This window comes from Coenobita brevimanus, chromosome 52 (genome assembly GCF_032717465.1).
Source record: "Coenobita brevimanus isolate Jiangsu-jjx chromosome 52, ASM3271746v2, whole genome shotgun sequence".
Classification (NCBI taxonomy): domain Eukaryota; kingdom Metazoa; phylum Arthropoda; class Malacostraca; order Decapoda; family Coenobitidae; genus Coenobita; species Coenobita brevimanus.
Genome location: NC_137005.1, coordinates 38765744 through 38785220, shown reverse-complemented (window position 1 = coordinate 38785220; position 19477 = coordinate 38765744).

Below are 19477 nucleotides of genomic sequence, written 5' to 3'. Positions count from 1 at the left end.
GGAGAAGACGACCGAGGATGAGGAGTAGTGATAAAGCAAAGGAGATTATGAGAGATGGGTGACGGGGGGTAACAGAAGGGGGTGACAGTGAGACGTGATAAAGGACTGAAGGATCTTTTTGCTGGATAAACTCAGGGATCAGGCGTCGGGGAATAGAGCGTCGACTAGAATCAGGTTAAGAACGTGTGGATTGGTAATTTTCACACACAACTGAAAAAAATCAAGGTAAAATTAGCACACTGAGGACTTTTGCCTTGAGTCTCGGGGCAAAACAAAGATACTGAATTGGTGACTGTGAGGGAATGTTAAGCCTTGTCTGATTTTCTGCCGTGTTCTCCTTATTCCCTACGGCCGTGCACGACAGACAGACAGACAGGCAGAGAGGCTGGCCAGGTGAACCATGCTAAATACGACAGTGAAGGAAGGAACGAACAGCTAAAGGTTAGAAGTGTTGAGAGGAGTTTGTGCTGGGGGAGTGGTGGAAAGACTATCCCTTTCACTGACATGGACGCGCTTACGCGTCATATCCAGGTTTATCTATCTATCTGGCTATCTGTCTGTCTATCTATTTATTTATGTATCAGATAAATAAATGAAAAAGAAAGAAGGAAAAAGAAATAATGAATTAAACAGATCACTAAAGTTGCATGAGTGATTAATTAACAGCTATACTGTTAGATCTTTTTTCATCTAGTATGCAAACTGGGCAGAAAAAAGAGGAGCAGGTAAATGACACGGCAGGTGGGAGACTAGGAAAGATTAGCTGATTACACTAGCGGGTGTGGGACGGAAAGATATCAGGTGAGCAGACAAGCAGATGACAGGTAAGGTGAGGTATCAGGCAAGCAGGCGGGATAAGGCAGCATGGAGGTAGATAAGTATGTGGGTGGTGTAAGGTATCTGGGAGGTGGACAGGTAGGTAGGTAGGTAAGGTAAGGTAATTAGGAGACAGGCAAGCAGGCAGGCAGGGAAGTAGGTAGGAAAGGTAGATAGGTAGGAAAGCAGGTAAACAGGATGAGGTAAGCTATCAAGGAGGAAGAAAGGCAGGTAATCAAAGCGAGATATCCGGGAGGAAAGGTAAGTTCAGGTGAGGAATGCACAGAGGGGCTTGGCAAGACACGAGACACACGCACATACTCATTTCCACAAACACCCAACACTTACACCCCTTGATTTGAGGTGTTTCTAGTGTAGGTGCTGGAGAGGGACGCCTTCATGTGGTGGCAGTGATATAACCGGGCGACTCAACTGCCATCACAAACATCAACACCGCTGTGAACACTTTCAATACAATTATTCAAACTGCAGACAAAAGACACATCCCCAGAGGCAACAGAAAGAAGCACAGCCCCAACTTCATACCAGAAATTCAAGGCCTCATCGGTCAACGGGACACACTACGACACTCCCCAACACCCCATACACAAGACACCGTACAACAAATACAAGAACTCAACACTCAAATAAATAATAAAATATCAGAAGAGCAAACACTAAATTGAAATAAGTATCTCCAAACACTTGATCACAAAACAAACACCAGTATACTCTACGAAACACTAAACAGCATCACATTCTCCAACAGCAACACTACACAATCACACGCTGCCATCAAAACAACAGACACCATACCCTCAAACAAACAACAAGCAACACTCTCATCAATCACTTTTGACATGTCAGCCATCTAAACCCTCATCGCGACAACCAACGTATCATCCGACGCAAGAGACAGTTCCCCACAGACCCAGACTTTGTACCTTTCACTTACAACCAGACGAAGCAAATCATTAGCACTCTTAAGCACTCATCTGCCTGTGGACCAGACAACATAAGCAACATTCACCTTAAACACCTTGGACCCCAAGGCATACAAGCATTCACCAACATATCAAACTACAGCTACTCACACAACATAATACCCAACATCTGGAAGTATGACATTATCATCACTATCCCTAAACTCAACAAAGACCCCACGTTACCCTCCTCACACCGCCCCATCACACTCCTCTGCACCCCCCTCCAAAGTCACTGAACGTCTGGCACTACAACTAGTTACGCCTCACACACCCCTAGCCCCATCATAACATGGTTTTAGGCCACTACACTCCACAAACACTCTTCTCACAGACCTTACACAGAGAGTCTTTGATGGCATGAATTCCGCCAGGCCACCACACAGAACACTCCTACTAACTATAGACATTAGCAAAGCTTTTGATTCCATCCCCCGCCACAACCTCACAAACAAAATATTCAACACAAACATGCACAATAACACAAAATATTGGCTGGCAAACTACTTAGCAGGCAGATGTACACATGTAATATTTCCCTGTTAGTCATTGAACATCAGAAACTTCACAAATGGCGTCCCTCAAGGATCAGTTTTGTCCCCCTACACTCTTTAACTTATACATGCACGACAAACCCACACCCCACACACCACAGATACACATAGCGTCCTATGCAGATGGCATAACACTTACATGTACACACTAAAACGCAAACACAGCCGAACGCATCCTCCAACTTTATCTCAATACACTACACGAATGGTTCACCACAAACAGGCCTAAAATAGCCCCAGCCAAATCTACAGTGACCCTTCTTACAAACTGGACAGCAGAACACAGTCACATCCCACACCTCACCATAAACAACACTCCCCTACCACACACACACACACACACACCGAAAATCCTCGGTGTAACATACAATACATCAATGTCATTTAAACAACACATCACAAACATTAAAGATAAATTAACACCAAGACTCAACGTGTAAGGTCACTTGCTCATACAACATTTGTACACAACAAAGAAACCACCACCACAGTATACAAACAATATATACGTTCAGTGATGAATTATGCAAGCCCTGCTTGGGCTTCTAACCTCACTAAAACACACTACAACACCCTACAGACCATACAGAACAAGGCCCTAAAAATAATCACAGGCTGCACAGCTACTACACCCACAGACTACCTATGCACCAAGAAACCAAAGTCCTCAAACTCAAGGATCATCTAGACATGAGAGGCACACACATTCTTGCCGCAGCCTCCACAAACCCACACCATCCACTCCACTACATGGCAGCACATCCACACACACCAAGGAACATCAAAACAACACCCAGCACACGTACATGCACAACTGCTGTCATCCCTCACCCCTCTCCCGCCTCAGACCAACTTCCAGAAGCATATCCGTACTCAGATCACTCGCCGCTCCATTCAGTCACTTAAAGACAACACACAGCTGCATGCACGGCCTCCTGATATCCACCCTTCTGAATCCTATCTCCCTTGTGAGGACAGGGTCCACCTGGCCAGGCTGAGATGTGGGCATCATCCAGCCCTCTTGAGTTATCAGAAGAGGCTGGATGACTCCGTCGCTGATGCCTGTCCAGGCTGCAACACAGCATCCAATACTATTAAGCCCATTATGGAAGACTGCATTGCACACAATCACCTACGCCAACAACACAACATACACTCCTTGAGAGCTCTGTGGGAAAGCCCGGTCTCGGCCATGGCCTTCCTTAGGGACTCGGGGCTGTTCGGCCAGACTGCCTAGGGAACAACAGCAAACTACGGTACTGCTACTACTGCAACTACTACTGCTACTACTACTGCCAGGTTAGACACACGTCCCTCAGCTGTTTCCCTATCCCCCGAAAGGAAGAAGGTGAACTGCAGGTGAAGGGGAACTTAAGCCTGAACTGCACTGGGTCTGTTTGAGATGAACCTGAGGCCATAACAACAACAACAACAACACCTACTACTATTACTATTACTACAACTACTACTACTTCTATCCGACTTATTTTACAACACACACACACACACACACACACACACACACACACACACACACACACACACACACGAGAGAGAGAGAGAGAGAGAGAGAGAGAGAACATAACATAAGAACATAAGAAGAACATAAGAACATAAGAGAGAGATTTATTTAATTGTAACACGAGCTGTGGAGAAATATTAACAACAGGAAGCATTGAGAAAGACTAATTAGAGTGAGTCATCAATTTGCAACATTTCTGTCTTTCCCTGCATCACCCCGTCTGTCTTCTAAAAATGCTATCTGTCTATCTATAGCCCGACGCCCTAATCCCGCAAAGGGTGGCCGTAGACAAAACGCCTCCAAGTCGCTCTGACATCCACCAAAAATACAACTTCTTCTTTTCCTTTTTTTTCTTTTTTAAACATCCCCTTCAGTCCGATGACGTCCAATTCTTAATCTTGCCATCTCCAGACAACTTTCTTCATGTTATCAGAGCTCGATAGATAAGAAGGGGTTAACGAAGGCCTTATCTATGCCTTCCTGGGGCGATAGATAAATGGGATAATAGATAACCAATATATGACGAAAAAAAAAGTGACCACAAAATATGACTATTATTACACAGTGTTATTCGTTTCTAGCGCTTAAATATTTTCTCTAATATTGCTGTTATTATTATTACCGATATTGCTCTTACCAAATTATATAGACCTTTATTCTCAGCGGTTTTAAGGAGCCTCCCTAACATCTCTTCCTTAGCGATTTATTTTTGGATATGGCTGGTTAACATCCTTTTGTACGTTATTTGTGTGGAGTGAGGCGACATTAGGAGAATTTACATAACACAGAAGACGACGGTAATGTGGAATAAAGTAAATCGCTAAGGAAAGTGTGTTAGGGAGCTTCCTTACCTGACGAGAAGGGGTTGATCATCTCGCAGCTTCAGGACTATTTCAGCGTTTAATTCAGGCTTACTTCAGACGATTTTCTTCAGCTGAGAGAGAGAGAGAGAGAGAGAGAGAGAGAGATGGCAGGCAAGAGGGTACATATACTAAATTTCCACCTAACCCCTATCTATTTTTATCTATCTATCTATCTGTCTATCTATCCATCTATCTATTTATCCATCCATCCCTCTATCTATCCATCTATCTATCTATCTGTCTGTCTATCTATCCATCTATCTATTTATCCATCCATCCCTCTATCTATCCATCTATCTATCTATCAGTCAATCAATGTCTATTTATCTATCCATCTATCTATCTATGTATTCATCTATTTATCTATTCATCTATCTATCAATCAATAAATCAATCAATCTATTTATCTATCCATCTATCTACCTAACAGTCAATCAATCTATTTATCTATCTACTTATGTATCCTTCTATCTATCTATCCATCAGTCAGTCTATTTATCTATCCATCTATCTATCACCTACGTGTTTACTTGCTTATCCATCCATCCATCCATCCATCCATGCACTCATCCCTCCATCCATCCATCTATCTATCTATCTATCAACCAATCTTTCATCCATCCATCTATCTCTACTTCATGCTTTGATAATGTCCATCTATCTCGCATCATCTACTGACAGAAAAACGTACCAAGCCTCCCTCAGTAACACTAGGCAACAGAAGATAGAAAAACAGAATGATATAGACAGACAGATAGGTGGACAGAGAGGAAAAACAGATAGATAGACAGACAGACAGAGAGAGAGGAAAAAGAGATAGATAGGCAGACAGACAGACAAAAGCAGAGGAAAATAGTTAGACAGACAGACATAAGGAGGCAAAGGAAGGCAGAGACAGACAGACAGAGAAAACGACTTAGTATTAAATCTGTGAGAGTGGCACAGTTCCTCAGGTGCAAACAGACTAATAATAGTTAATTTTTGGCACTCTTAACTCCCCCATATCAGGTAGCGAGGCTTTTATTGTGTCTGTCTGTCTGTCTGTATGTATGTCTCTCTCTCTCTCTCTCTCTCTCTCTCTCTCTCTTCAGACGATTTTACTCAGCTAAAGGAGAGAGACAAAAGGCTATGAAAGGGGTTAATGGATATTTTTACAAACCCTTTTCTATCAAGGATCCCTAATCAGCTTAATAAAATCGTCTGGAGAGAGAAAGAATAGCGAAAAATATACGTCATCGCGCTGAAGGGCTTAAGGGTGCAATCCTGTAGGCTTAGGAGGCTCCCTAGCACCTTTTCCTGGGCGATTTATTTTGCCTGTATGGCCTACCCTTACTGAGGAAAAGGTGTCGTTACCGAGTAGGGATATAAAAGCCTTGAGGTCCTGTTGTCGAGTCCGCTCCTCACAGGATGCGGTGTCAGGCAATAGACAGGTAGACATAGTTTTAATATTTTCATGTATGTGTATTCATTTCGTTATAAAAATACTGTGTGTGTACGTGTGTGTGTGTGTGTGTGTGTGTATGTGTGTGTGTGTGCGTGTGTGTGTGTGTGTGTGTGTGTGTGTGTGTGTGTGTGTGTGTATGTGTGTGTGTATATGTGTGTGTGTGTGTGTGTGTGTGTGGTAATTTACAACCCTTAGAGCTATATGAACTTTGAACCACGAATTTTTGAACACAGAGTTGCATGACCTTTGAACCTTTGAGCTGAATATAGTTAGACAATTTGAACTTTGAAATGCATGCCCTGAAAAATTAGGAACTTAAAAATACATAGACTTAATAATGTATCAACTTTGTCTTGCATGATTATTGAATTGATATGCATGATCGGTGACTTACACGAAAATAGATGTGCATGTTGCTAGAATTGCATGACCTGTGACCTTTGCTGTATGTGGGGAGATGAGGGGAAGAGAATGCTAGCCAGAGAGGTCATGGAGGAACGGGGTCAGGCAGAGAGGAGGTCAGGCGGGAAGGGGGTCATGCAACCTACGCAATTAACGCTGACGCAAAGACAATTATATACTGGTAGAGAGAGAGAGAGAGAGAGAGAGAGAGAAGACTGATAGACTAACATTAAGCAATACTGACAGACAGATAGACAGGAAAAAGGAAACTAGAAGCAGGAAGACAGACAGACAGACAGATGACAGATAAGACGATAACGGAAGGAAGACAGACAGAAAAACAAAGCCTATGAAAGACAGGCTGACAAACAAAGACAGAGACTGGCAGAAGGGATGACACACTGAAACAGGAAGACAGGCAGACAGACAGACAGGTGGATAGACAGACAGGCAAACAGACAGGAGACAGTCATACGGAAATAGGAAGACAAATGGACGAGGGATAGACAATGTTGTATAGGATCTTCGTCATTAACATCACCTTCACCACCACCATCATCATCATCATCACCACCATCACTATCATCATCACCACCATCATCATTTCCATCATCATCATCACCACCACCACACCATTTCCATCACCATCATCATCATCACCACCAGTTTCACCACCACCATCACCACCATCATCACCATCATCACCATCACTATCATCATCATCACCACCACCATTTACATCATCATCACCATTTTCACCCCCACCACCACCATCATCATCACCACCTCCACCACTATCATCATCACCATCATCATCATCATCACCTAAGTCCCTCAGTCTAAACTCTGTCACCACTCCCTCCACTCCTCTCCACTCCACTCCCTCGTGCCACTCTCAGCAGCCTCATGTCTTCCTCCACTTTATCACTCCATTTCACTCTTGAACTCTAAGTGACTGAAGATTCCGTAACATCTTTTACTTGTCGATTTACTCTGATCATTACACATCAATATCATCTTCAACGTTAGTGGTCGAAACTGTGCTAATATTTAAACGATACATTAAGACAAGTTTACGGAACAATAAGCAAAATAAATCGGCTAAGGAAGAGGTGCAACGAAGCCTCCTCTTACAATTTTACTTCAGTTTATATTTCAGTGTGATCATCTCATACTCTTTTCACTTTAACTTGGCCTAAAATTGCCATATCCCTGTCTCGAATGCAGACTTATAATTCCATACTTTCACCTCTTTCCTATACGCAACACACAGACGCCTTCCATGCTTGTCCAATAAAGACGATACAAAGACGATCAGAATAATTATTAAATAAAACATTGTATTTTCTCGTCCAGAAAAAAGTGAAATCAATAAAAGATACCAAATATGACGTAAATAATGTATGAAGACATGAACACTGCGACACATGACGCGACACGACACCGCAGCAAATGGCACGAGACACGACACCGCAGCACATGACACGAGACACGATACCGCAGCACATGACACGAGACACGATACCGCAGCACATGACACGACACGATACCGCAGTACATGACACTTGACACGACAGCACATGACACTACTGCCTGAGCTCCGTCATACCACTCATGCTAAACATAATTCAAAGTACTGAAACACACACCTACCTTATATAAACACCACACCAGCACAGCGAAACTCCCTAGTGAGAGAAACACGAAAGAAACGCCAAATACCAGCTTGCCTTCCATAAGTACACACACACACACACACCCAGTCACAAGCTTGGAATAACATTGCTCTACAACCCAGCCAACCCGGCCCACAGCTTCTCTCACCCTCTCGAAGAGTTATAGATGAGATAATAGGCTTCGAGACGCGGAATTCGAACCTTTATCCCGCGAGTCAGATGGAGTTCACGGGCTATGAGCAGCGCGTCAGAGGAGAGTTGGAAAAAGGGAATGTTAGCCACTTGTGCAGATTTTGGCGCCGTTATGATGATTTTTTTTTTTTCGTACATCGCTTGCATGAAGGTAAAAAAAAAGGTATAAAATTTCATACTATTACTATTTCCACACTCCATTAAAAAAAAAAAAAAATGGACGAAGCTTCTGGGAAATCCAAAACTCCCTGAAAACCATTTAGTTCGAAGCAGCTTCAATGTGTGTTTTGGACTCACAGCTCGAGTCGTTTCCCAAGCAGAACCCCGCGGCATCACCCTACCCCCCCCTGGCAGCCATGATACCGTGGCTTTGGCGACTTAACCTTCAAATGAAACCCTGAAACCATAGTTCTTCAAGAAAATATCAAAGCTTCCAATACTATCCTTGGAGTAATATACATATTCTGTAAATATTAGCTCTTCAGAATTCTGCGTATGTGCTAAAACTGTGAATGAATTGGCCGTGACGATATTTAGAAATCTGTCATATTTTAGACGTTCGTAATATTATACACTGAAGTACGTGTGCATGTAACTGTATGTCATATATTGCATAACCATTAATTTTTAGGAGGTACCCCAGTGGCGAGAAAGAGTGTTTGGCGTTGATTAGAGGGAAAGAGATGTTGTCTTTCGTATTAAAGTCTGTATTTTGTATCTGGGCATTGATAGATTTATTAGTTTGGCTGTTGATAGATAGATAGATAGAAGGATAGACATGGACGAACAGACAGAAATAGCCTGTAGATAGATACATACAGACAGACATTCATACAGGTAGATAGGCACAGATAGATAGACGGACGGACGGAAATAGCCTTCAGGTAGATAAATATATATATAGATAGATAGATAGGTAGGTAGACGGGTAGATAGATACATAGATAAATGGCCTGATAGATACAGATAGACAAACAGATAGACAAATAAAAAGATCTACTGACATCTATTTTACTCTTGCTACATAAAATCGGTAAAATCAGCTTGAAAACAAAAGAGCTAAGGCAGTGAAAATTTTTAGCATCGTGTCTGGTAGCAGTGTGTTAGTCTATCTATCGATCTATTGCCAGACGCCACAATCTCGTAAGGGGTGGCCATTTGACTTTGAGTTATTTGTTTTACTGGGGAGGGGCACTAACCCTCCACCAACCCACTTGTTGACACGTAGGGAGCACGTATGGTTTGGTTATATGGTTACCACCCAGCGTTGTAAATGGTTTCTTGGCTTACAGGAAACCATTTGGCTTGTCACTCAATGTAAAGCCACCTGTAAAGGAAAGAAAAGCAATAAGAAGTGACAGGAAAGATGGGAGAAATGGGAAGAGAGGAGGGCAGGCACAGAAAAAGAATGATAAAGGCTAAGGAAGAAGTAGGCAGCACTACATCAAGTGAGTGGATGATGGTCGCCACCACCTACCACTACGAGGAGTGTAAAGGGTGTGTTTGTGTAAGCTCTGGAAATACTTGATAGTGCTCTGATATTGCTTGCTCTGAGATCGGGTGCAGGAGAGGGACGCCTGCACGTGGTGGCACTGATATGAACGGGCGGTGGAGCTGCCCAATTATGCAAACGTCCTTCTGTTACCTCCCTATCCCCGGTAAGGAAGATGGTGGACTAAGAAAGGAGGGTAACTTGGCCTGCAGTCCACTGGGTTCACGGTCAGAGCCTGGGGTTACAACTGATACTGCTACACTGAAGTACTAAGCGGTTCCTGAGTAGTGTAGGTTGGGTCACGGTATCCTGTTAGTATTTTGTAGTTTGAGGTTCGATATATGATTTTATTTCCACATAGGGTCCAGCAAACAGTCCTCCTCCTCCTCCTCCTCATCATCATCATCATCATCATCATCTCCGTGAACTGCACTGTTAGCCTCGTCTTCAGTCACTAGATCAGCAAGCTTAGAAAGTCATAGCCACTCAGAGTCAATTATCATCATCAGTGTACTCCCCTTCCTTCCCTTCCCTCTCTCCCAACCCACCTCTCCCTCCTACATAATTCTTTACCATCCTTCCTCTTTCATTCGTCTGTCTCCTCTTCCATTAATCTCTCTCCCTCCTCTTTCCCCCCTGTCCTCTCCTCTCTTACTCCTCCTTCCTCCTCTCCTCTCTCCTTTGCTTTTTTACGCATCTCTCTCCTGTCTCCTTTCACCCATCCCTTTTCTATGCCCTCTCACCCTCTTTACCTCCCGTCCCATCTTTCACCCCCCCCCCTCTCTCTCTCTCTCTCTCTCTCTCTCTCCACGTTACACTGCTTCTCGTCCGATCAGCTAGGTTAAGCAACGTCGGGTCTGGCTAGTACTTGGATGGGTGATCGCCTGGGAGCCCGAGAGTCTGTGATAATAGATTGGATGCATGTAGATATGCAGCATGAGCCCTGCATAAACCCTGTATAACAAAACTAGGAAAATACGCACACACACACACACACACACACACACACACACACACACACACACACACACATCGTCATCATCTCCATTGCCCCAGCCGAGAGGGAAATGTCGACGAACTTGTGCTTGTGATTGTACCAAGTCATGGGAGGCCAGGTAGGTCCATTCGCACACCTGTCAGCCCTTAATTTCAGGTGCTTAATATCCTGAAGCTGATGACATTTTTTTTTATTTCAGTCTTCTTTCCTTCAGGTGAGTTTAATTACCTGGGAAGACACCTTTGAATATTTAGGGGGTTAGATGTAATTTTCACTTCACGTTAACAGATCTATATAGTCAGTACGTAATGTCTTTTGATTCAAGGGGTAACTCTTTGATTGTTAGATATTCTCTTGTCTTGATGAAATTCTATGATGTTAACTATCCCACCACTCGATGTAGTGCTGTCTTCAGGCGACCCTCCACTGAGTGACAAGCCAAATTACTACGTTGGATAATGATGCCTGGTGAACTAGTGTGCTGAGGCGCTGCTGATGGATGGGGCTGGTCAGAGTTTTATATCGGAGGGATGGTTAGGGTTTGTTGCTCACGTAATACCGCTCAGGGGCATGTGAGGCTGGTCATCCTCGCCTTCAACGTCGAGATTGAGTAGCCCAGCCTCAGGTCCCTACGCTCCTGATGAGGTAGAACAGAACTCATCGATAAAAGAGTTAAAGGAAATATAATACCTTTTTGTACGTTCATCAAGGTGCACAGGTAAATTGAAACGGTTTTTATTCCAGATAATTTCCAACTTTTTTGCTGCTAAAATTGCCCTCAGATGAAGAGAATGACATGCCCTTAGCCTAAACAAACAACATTTCACGCCATTTACTCTAACTTGGCCTAAACTACCCATCTCTTCTTGAATTCTGACCTGTAACAAGAGATTTGCACTAGAATAGGAGGCAAGTCACGAAGAAGTGCCACGGGAGAGATGTGGAACCGTTGCATTGTCTTTCTCTGCCACTAAACTACGTGCAGTGAGCTACAAAAGGACGAAATTCTGGGCCAAGTTGAGGTGAAAGGAGTATAGCAGAGTCCATAGAAGGGAAGGGGACCTGGGAAATTTTTACTATAATTATATTCCTTCTGACACCAAATTAACAAGAGTCCCCCAAACCCTCTCCAGACGGGGGAAATGCCAGCTCTTAGTTCCGTGTGTTCTCGTCGGCTGAAGCTCCCTAACACCTTTTCCTAAGCGATTTATTTCGCGCTCATTACACCTTACCGTCCTCGTCTTTGTTACATGAATCCTTCCAATATCGCTATCCTCTGCATACATAACGTACAAAAGGACATTAGTCATCCATATCCAAAAATAAATCGCTAAGGGAGAGGTGTTAGGGAGCTTCCTTAACCGGAGTGAGTAGGAGCATTATTCTGATTCAAACCAGACGGTTTTATTCAATTTAGAACATAGATTAGCCTCTTCAGTGCGCGGACGGTTTTTCTATTTTTCTTTTCCTGCCCCGGACGATTTTCTTCATCTTAGAAAGGGTAATTATAGCTACAGGGGTTAGATCTAGCCTTCATTAACCCCGTCATTACTAGGGGATTTCTCTTAAACTTAATGCAATAATAATAATGATGATAATAATAGGTGGGAGCGCTCACCATCCACTCGCTCGATGTAGTGTTGCTTTGGGTGTCTGCCCTTTCCTCTCTTCCTTCCCCCCTCTCCTGTCTTTCTTTTTTTCAATCTTTCCTCTTCCTTCTGCCTGTGGGTGACTCTACACTGAGTGACAAGCTAAATGGTTTCCTGTACACCAGGAAACCATATACTACCCTGGATGGTAACCATATCAGCAAATTATGGCGCCTGGTGGTTTAGTGGGTAATTAAGGAGCAACAGTCGGATTGAGCCGGTGCAGGTTTATATCCAAGAGGTGGTTGGGGTTTATTGCTCACATAATGCCACTCAGGGATGAGTGAGGCTGGTCACTCTCATCTTAAATGTTAAGACCAACTTGCCTTGCCCCGGGCTCCTACGCTTCTCACGGGGCAACCTAGGATTAGATGAAGGATGGATGGATGGTAATCATCATCATCATCATCATCATCATAACAGTAATAACTAATAACAATGATAATAGTGATAATAAAAATATAATAATAATAATAATAATAATAATAATAATATTAATAATAACAATAATAATAATAATAATAATAATAATAGGTTTTGGAGAGCGACGCCTTCACGCGATGACACATGTAGCTAGACGGTCCACTGCCCGGTTATACAAACGTCCCTCGGCTCCACTCCCTATCTCCCAGAAGGATGGTGACTGCAGGATGAGGGCAACTTCATCCTTCAGTCTACCGGGATCACTTTCAGATAAGCCTATGGCAACAAGAAAAACAATAAAAAAAACAACAATAACAATAGCAACAACGAAAAATAATAATACTAAGAATGATAATAATAATAATAATAATAATAATAATAATAATAATAATAATAATAATAATGATAATAATAATAATAATAATAATAATAATAATAATAATAAAAATAAAAATCTATCTATCTATCTATCTATAGCCCGACGCCCTAATCCCGCAAAGGGTGGCCGCAGACAAAACGCCTCCAAGTCACTCTGTCACCCACCATTTGACTCCCCTCCCCCCAACTCACCCCCCCCTCCCTCATATACCTCTCAACTCCATCCCTCCACCTCATCCTCGGTCTACCCCTCCCTCTCCCTCCCTCCACCTCACCTACATACACCCTCTTAGTCAGTCTTTCATTCTCCATCCTCTCCACATGTCCAAACCACCTCAGTGTATTTCTCCTAATCTTTTCAACCACATCCACATCTACCCCACAACGTTCCTTCACTTCTTCATTCGTCAACCTGTCCCTCCATGTCACTCCACATGCTCCTCTCAAGTAACTCATTTCCACTGCTCTCACTCTTGACTTGTTCCCCCTCTTGCAAGGTCCACGCCTCGCTTCCATACGTCAGGGTAGGGATCACAATACCATCATGCAGTGACTTCTTAACTTCCATACTCACCTCCCTATTTCTCATCACTGCTTTCAGTGTGCCAACAACCTTCCTTCCCTGCTGTACCCTTTCACGTACTTCATCCCCCAAAGTTCCATCCTTACTCATCACACTACCCAAGTACTTGAATGCACTCACATTCTCCATATCCTCACCATCCAACCTCACTGCACACTCTGTGACTTCATTCCTCTCAAACACCATAACTTTACTTTTTGTTTACATTAACTTTCAGCTTCCTCCTCCTACACACTGTCCCAAATTCATTCACCAAACCTTGCAACACAAATAATAATAATAATAATAATAATGATAATAATAATAATAATAATAATAATAATAATAGTAATAATAATAATAATGATAATAATAATAATAATAATAATCTTAATACCTTCCACATACCTTTCCTATCTATTCTGTCATAAGCTTTCTCCAAGTCCATGAAGGCAGCGTACACTTTCCTTCCTTCTCTAGATACTTCTCCACTAAACATCTTAGAACAAATATCTGATCTACACACCCTTTTCCCTTCCTAAATCCCCCTTGTTCTTCTCCAACTAGCTCCTCTGTCATATGCCTCACCCTGTCAATGAGTATTCTACCATATATTTTACCAGTCACACTAAGAAGGCAAATACCCCTATGGTTACCACATACTTCTCTCTCCTTTTCCTTTGTACAGAGGAACAATTATACCTGATTTCCAGTCCTCTGGAACCCTTCCTCTTCCCAAGCCAATCTACACAACTTCCATATCCACTCCACAACAATCTCACCCCCATACCTAAGCATTTCACCACACACTCCATCAATTCCTGGGGCCTTTCCCAGCTTAATCTTCTTCATCGCTTCCACTACTTCCGACCTACTGATCTCTTCCTCCTCCATCTCATCTCTTCTTCTCCCAGCCATTCCCCAACCACTTATACTCACACTGCTCTCACTCTCTACCTTCAACAAATCCTCAAAGTGCTCCTTCCATCTCCTCAATTTCTCTCTCTTCTCCACCAACAATCTATTATTCCTATCTTTCACTCCCCTACTATTTCCCCTTTCACACTGCCTTACTTTCTTTACCTCCTTCCAAAACAATTTCTTACTCTCCTCCATTTCACACTCAGATTCCTCCCAAACTCTTCATCCACTTTCTTCTTACTCTCCTTCACCAGTCTCTTAACCTCCCTTCTCCTGCTCACATACCTCTCTCTTCTCTCTCTCATCTTCTCCCTACCTCTACTCGCCAACCATTCACCATATGCCTTCTTCTTTTGTTCCACAGCTCGTTTCACCTCATCATTCCACCATGCTGTCCCTTGCACACCCTTGCATCTCCTCCTCACTCCACAAACCACCTCACACGCTGCGCTTATCTCTTCCGTGAATATCTTACATACGTCTTCCACCCTTCCATCTGCTCTAGCTCATACCTTCCCAATCTTTCTTCCACTATGCTCTTATACTCTGTCCTCTTTCTCACTATTTTGCAATTTCTCCACTCTTCTCACAGGAGCTGCTTCCTCCTGTCTTCCCCTTCGCCTCCTCAACCACTTTCTTTGCAGCTCTATCTTGGCCATCACTAAGTGATGGTCCGAGACTCCATTCCCCCACCCTCTCCACACCCTTGCATCCAACACTTGTCTTCTCATTCGCTCATCCACACACACGTAGTCTATCATTGCCTTTCGTTCAACAAGTTCACCATCCATCCTCCTTATTACTCTCCATGTATACCGGTGGATCATCTTATGACGAAAGTAGGTGTTGGCTATTGCCAACCCCTTACCAGCACAGATGTCCACCAAAGCACTACCATTCCCATCTACTTCCGCTGGCACACCCCACTGACCAACCACTCCATCCACTCGTACATTCCCGACTTTGCCATTCATGTCTCCAATCAACAGCACTCTCTCGCTCCTCTCAAACTTGTCCATACATGCTTCTACTTTCGCCCAAAACTCATCTTTCACTCTTGCCACTCGATCCTCTGTTGGAGCATACACACATACAATCGCCCATGCTTGTATACCTACTTTCATCCTCACCCATACAATCCTTGCACCCACTGTTCCATACTCTCTTATATTCTCCTTCCACTTCTTGCTTATCATCAGACATACTCCCTCTCTTGCCCTCTCATTCTCACTGACTCCCGCACATATACCTACACCGTATTCCCATTCTCTCATCCTTTCACCTTTCCATTTAGTTTCAGTCAATCCACATATATCCACTTTTGCATCCTCAAGCACCTGGACAATCTCTCTCTCTTTCACTTCATCATTCACTCCTCTCACATTCCACGTTCCTACTCTCAGAATGTCCTTTGTCCGTTCCTTAGTCGTCAACGTATGGTCCGTCTGGGTCCGAGGCGCTTTATTTGCTTTTTTAGTTAGTTCTTTTTACGGGGTGGGGCACTAACCCACCACCAACCCTTTTAGTCGCCTCGTACGACAAGCAGGGATACTGGGGGAGTATTCTTGAAACCCCCCTACCCTAATAACTCGAACACCGTAACATTGACCAAGGATAGTTTTGCTAAAGAAGACCCTCCCACAGTCATTGCCTACTAGAAGCCTAACTATAAAGGGACAGGTCAAGGTCACTGATCATATGCGTATCATCTTAGGTCATCACAGTCTATCAGTCCACCAGCGTCCTCTTTAAGGCTACAGTATATTGCAGGAAGATTTCTGCTTGCGAACTTAAGCTGTTTCTGCTATAGCGTCCCGGAATCGTTTCTTTCTTTCATTTTTTCTTCTTATTTCCTGTTTTTTTTTTCATTTTGGATAATATCAAGTCATCCGCTTGATGAACTGCATCATATTTGGCCAGACGAAGCCGCCAGCGATAAGTCTGAAGGCTCCGGTCCAAAGAGTCTCCAAGTAATGACCATTTACTTTTTAAGAGGAAAGAATAAGACTACTAACTAAAACGATACACCTTCCTGCAGGTACGAGGGAAGCTGTCACAATAACCCAGATGTCACCCCAGCAAAAGGCCTAAGCACTTCACCAAACACACTCATTTTCCTCCTGACAGCCTGCCTCGTCCACCTGCCTCCTCTCTAAGCTGTGGCAGTGGCGGTGAAAGTACCCGTTGTGCTGTGGTGGACGAACCTGCCACCACACCACCCAGGATGTGACTGTGGTAGTGGTGGTAGTTGTGGTGGTGAAAGTACCCATTATGGTGTGGTGGAGAGACAAACCTGCTACTACAACTCCCAGCCTGTGATTGTGGTGGTGGTAGTGGTGGTAGTGGTGGTGATGGTAGGGATAATAATAGCTAAACACCTGTAATCCTGTCTCTGGGGATGGGGGAGAAAGAGTACACCCCACGTATTCCCTGCGCGTTGGAGAGAGAGAGAGAGAGAGAGAGAGAGAGAGAGAGAGAGTAATACTGAACTTTGCAAAACGAAATCAGGTATTACTCTTAATCTGTAATATTACTTTGCAAAGACAGGAATATCTGGCAAAAAAAAAAAACAAAAACAAAAAAAAACTTTCTGACGAACATAAGTACTGTACAATCATTATTAACCCCTTCCGTACGAGGTCACAGGCTATTAAAGCACGTATTATTTTCTCAGCGACAATCTTTCACCTAGAATAAAACCCGCAAATGTTATATCAAGGTCCCTAGGTAGAAGGAGACAAGGGAGGAACATACCTTGCCTCCGACTCTGACCGGCCAGGTGTGTGGGTGGGGGTGGGGTCAGGGAGGTCAGGGGTGAAAGGTGTAAGAGACAGGTAGGTGGTATGAAGTGTGTCTCGTTAACCTGAAGGCGGTTTTAGCTCCTTCCTCTTCTTGATTCTGCTTCCTCTTCATCTTCCTCTTGTTTCTTAGTCTTTCTCTTTATTCTCGTTCCTCCTCATCTTCCTCCATGTTCCTCTTCTTCCTTATTCTTCACCTTAACTCTCTTCCTCTTGATCATCCTTTACTTTGTCTTTATTTCTTCTTTTTCTTTCTTCTGTTGCTCTTCTTTCCTTCATTTTCTCTCCTTTTTTTCAGCATTTTCTTCCTCTTTATCCTCTTGTTTTTTTCTTTCTCATTTTTCTCTTGTTTATCTTGTTTTTTTCATCTTTCTCCTTATCTTTCTTTAATCTGTTTTCCTTTTCTCTCTTCCTTACTGACTCTCTTTTCCTCTCTCACAGGGAGTGGCTCACATTGCTAGTCTATAGTGGGAGAAGGGGTGAGGGGAGGAGGAAAGGGGAGAGAGAGAGAGAGAGAGAGAGAGAGAGAGAGAAAGTGAGGGAGAGGAACTGGGAGGTAGGCAGACAGAATGGAATGTGGAGAGGGAAGCGGGAAGGAGAGAGGTAGGAAAATTGGGGAGGGAGGGGGGGGGACGGGAGGGAATGTGAAGGGAAGGAGGGAGGAAGATGAGAGGGAGTGGAGAGGGAGAAGGGAGGAAGGGAGGGAGTGGGTGACAGTGGGAAGGAAGAAGAGGAATACACAGGATTACACAGGAAAGCAAACAGCAACAGACCTTATGGTCCTTTCGAGGCTGCTTGTTAGAGAAAACTATGACTACAAGATCTAACTCTACATGCTGAAGGATAAGGATAGTAAAGCAAGAAGGCTCCCCCCACCACCAAACCCTCCAGTAAAAAGTGAGAAAAACCACCATGCAGCATGGTAAAACTGACATGGAAATTTTATAGGAAACACTGGAAAGGAAAAGTCACATTCTATAATACTTTATCTATAAGCTACCCGATAGAGTAACCTGAAAGAGAAAGTAAACAAATAAAATAATAGTTACGGCATGACATTATAAACAGGTACATTGAGTTAATGGGAAGTCTGTGGACATAACGTGGAAGCTACACACTGCACAGTGTGGATGTTTAGGGGTGGTGCGGCAGCCTTGCCTGGCGCTTTTAAGGTAGGCAGCAGTCAATCAGGCCCTAGCTCCGTTTGCTCCACTGAGACAAGGAACTCTCTCATGTGGGACAAGTACACAAGTTTCATCCTGAAGCAGTGACCCCTGGTACATTAAAAAAATCCCGATGGTGGTCACTTGACTAACAGGGACCCTCAGTGATCCACAGCCCATCACAGGAGGAGGAGGAGGAGGAAGAGGAGGAGGAAGAGGAGGAGGAGGAGGAGGAAGAAGATGAGAGAAACTGACTCAAGCTCATTAACAATTTTGATTTGGTTTACTTCACAAGATAAAGAGTTCATAGAGTTTGTTTAGAGTCGACAAATACTACTACTACTACTTCTACTACTACTACTACTACTAATAATAATAATAATAATAATAATAATAACAATAATAATAATAATAATAATATCAGACGGAAAATAAAGCATAAAAATAAATAAAACTCGATAAACTGACCTCCTTGAGAAAGCTGGACATTTTAGGGGTAACTAAGGCTTGCTAGAGAGCTTATGCTAATCCGTCTTTAAATACCTGGAGACGAGTTAGCAAGTTTATTTTATGAGGTGAAAGAAGTCCTGCCTGATGTTAAAAGGTCCACACACACACACACACACACACACACACACACAC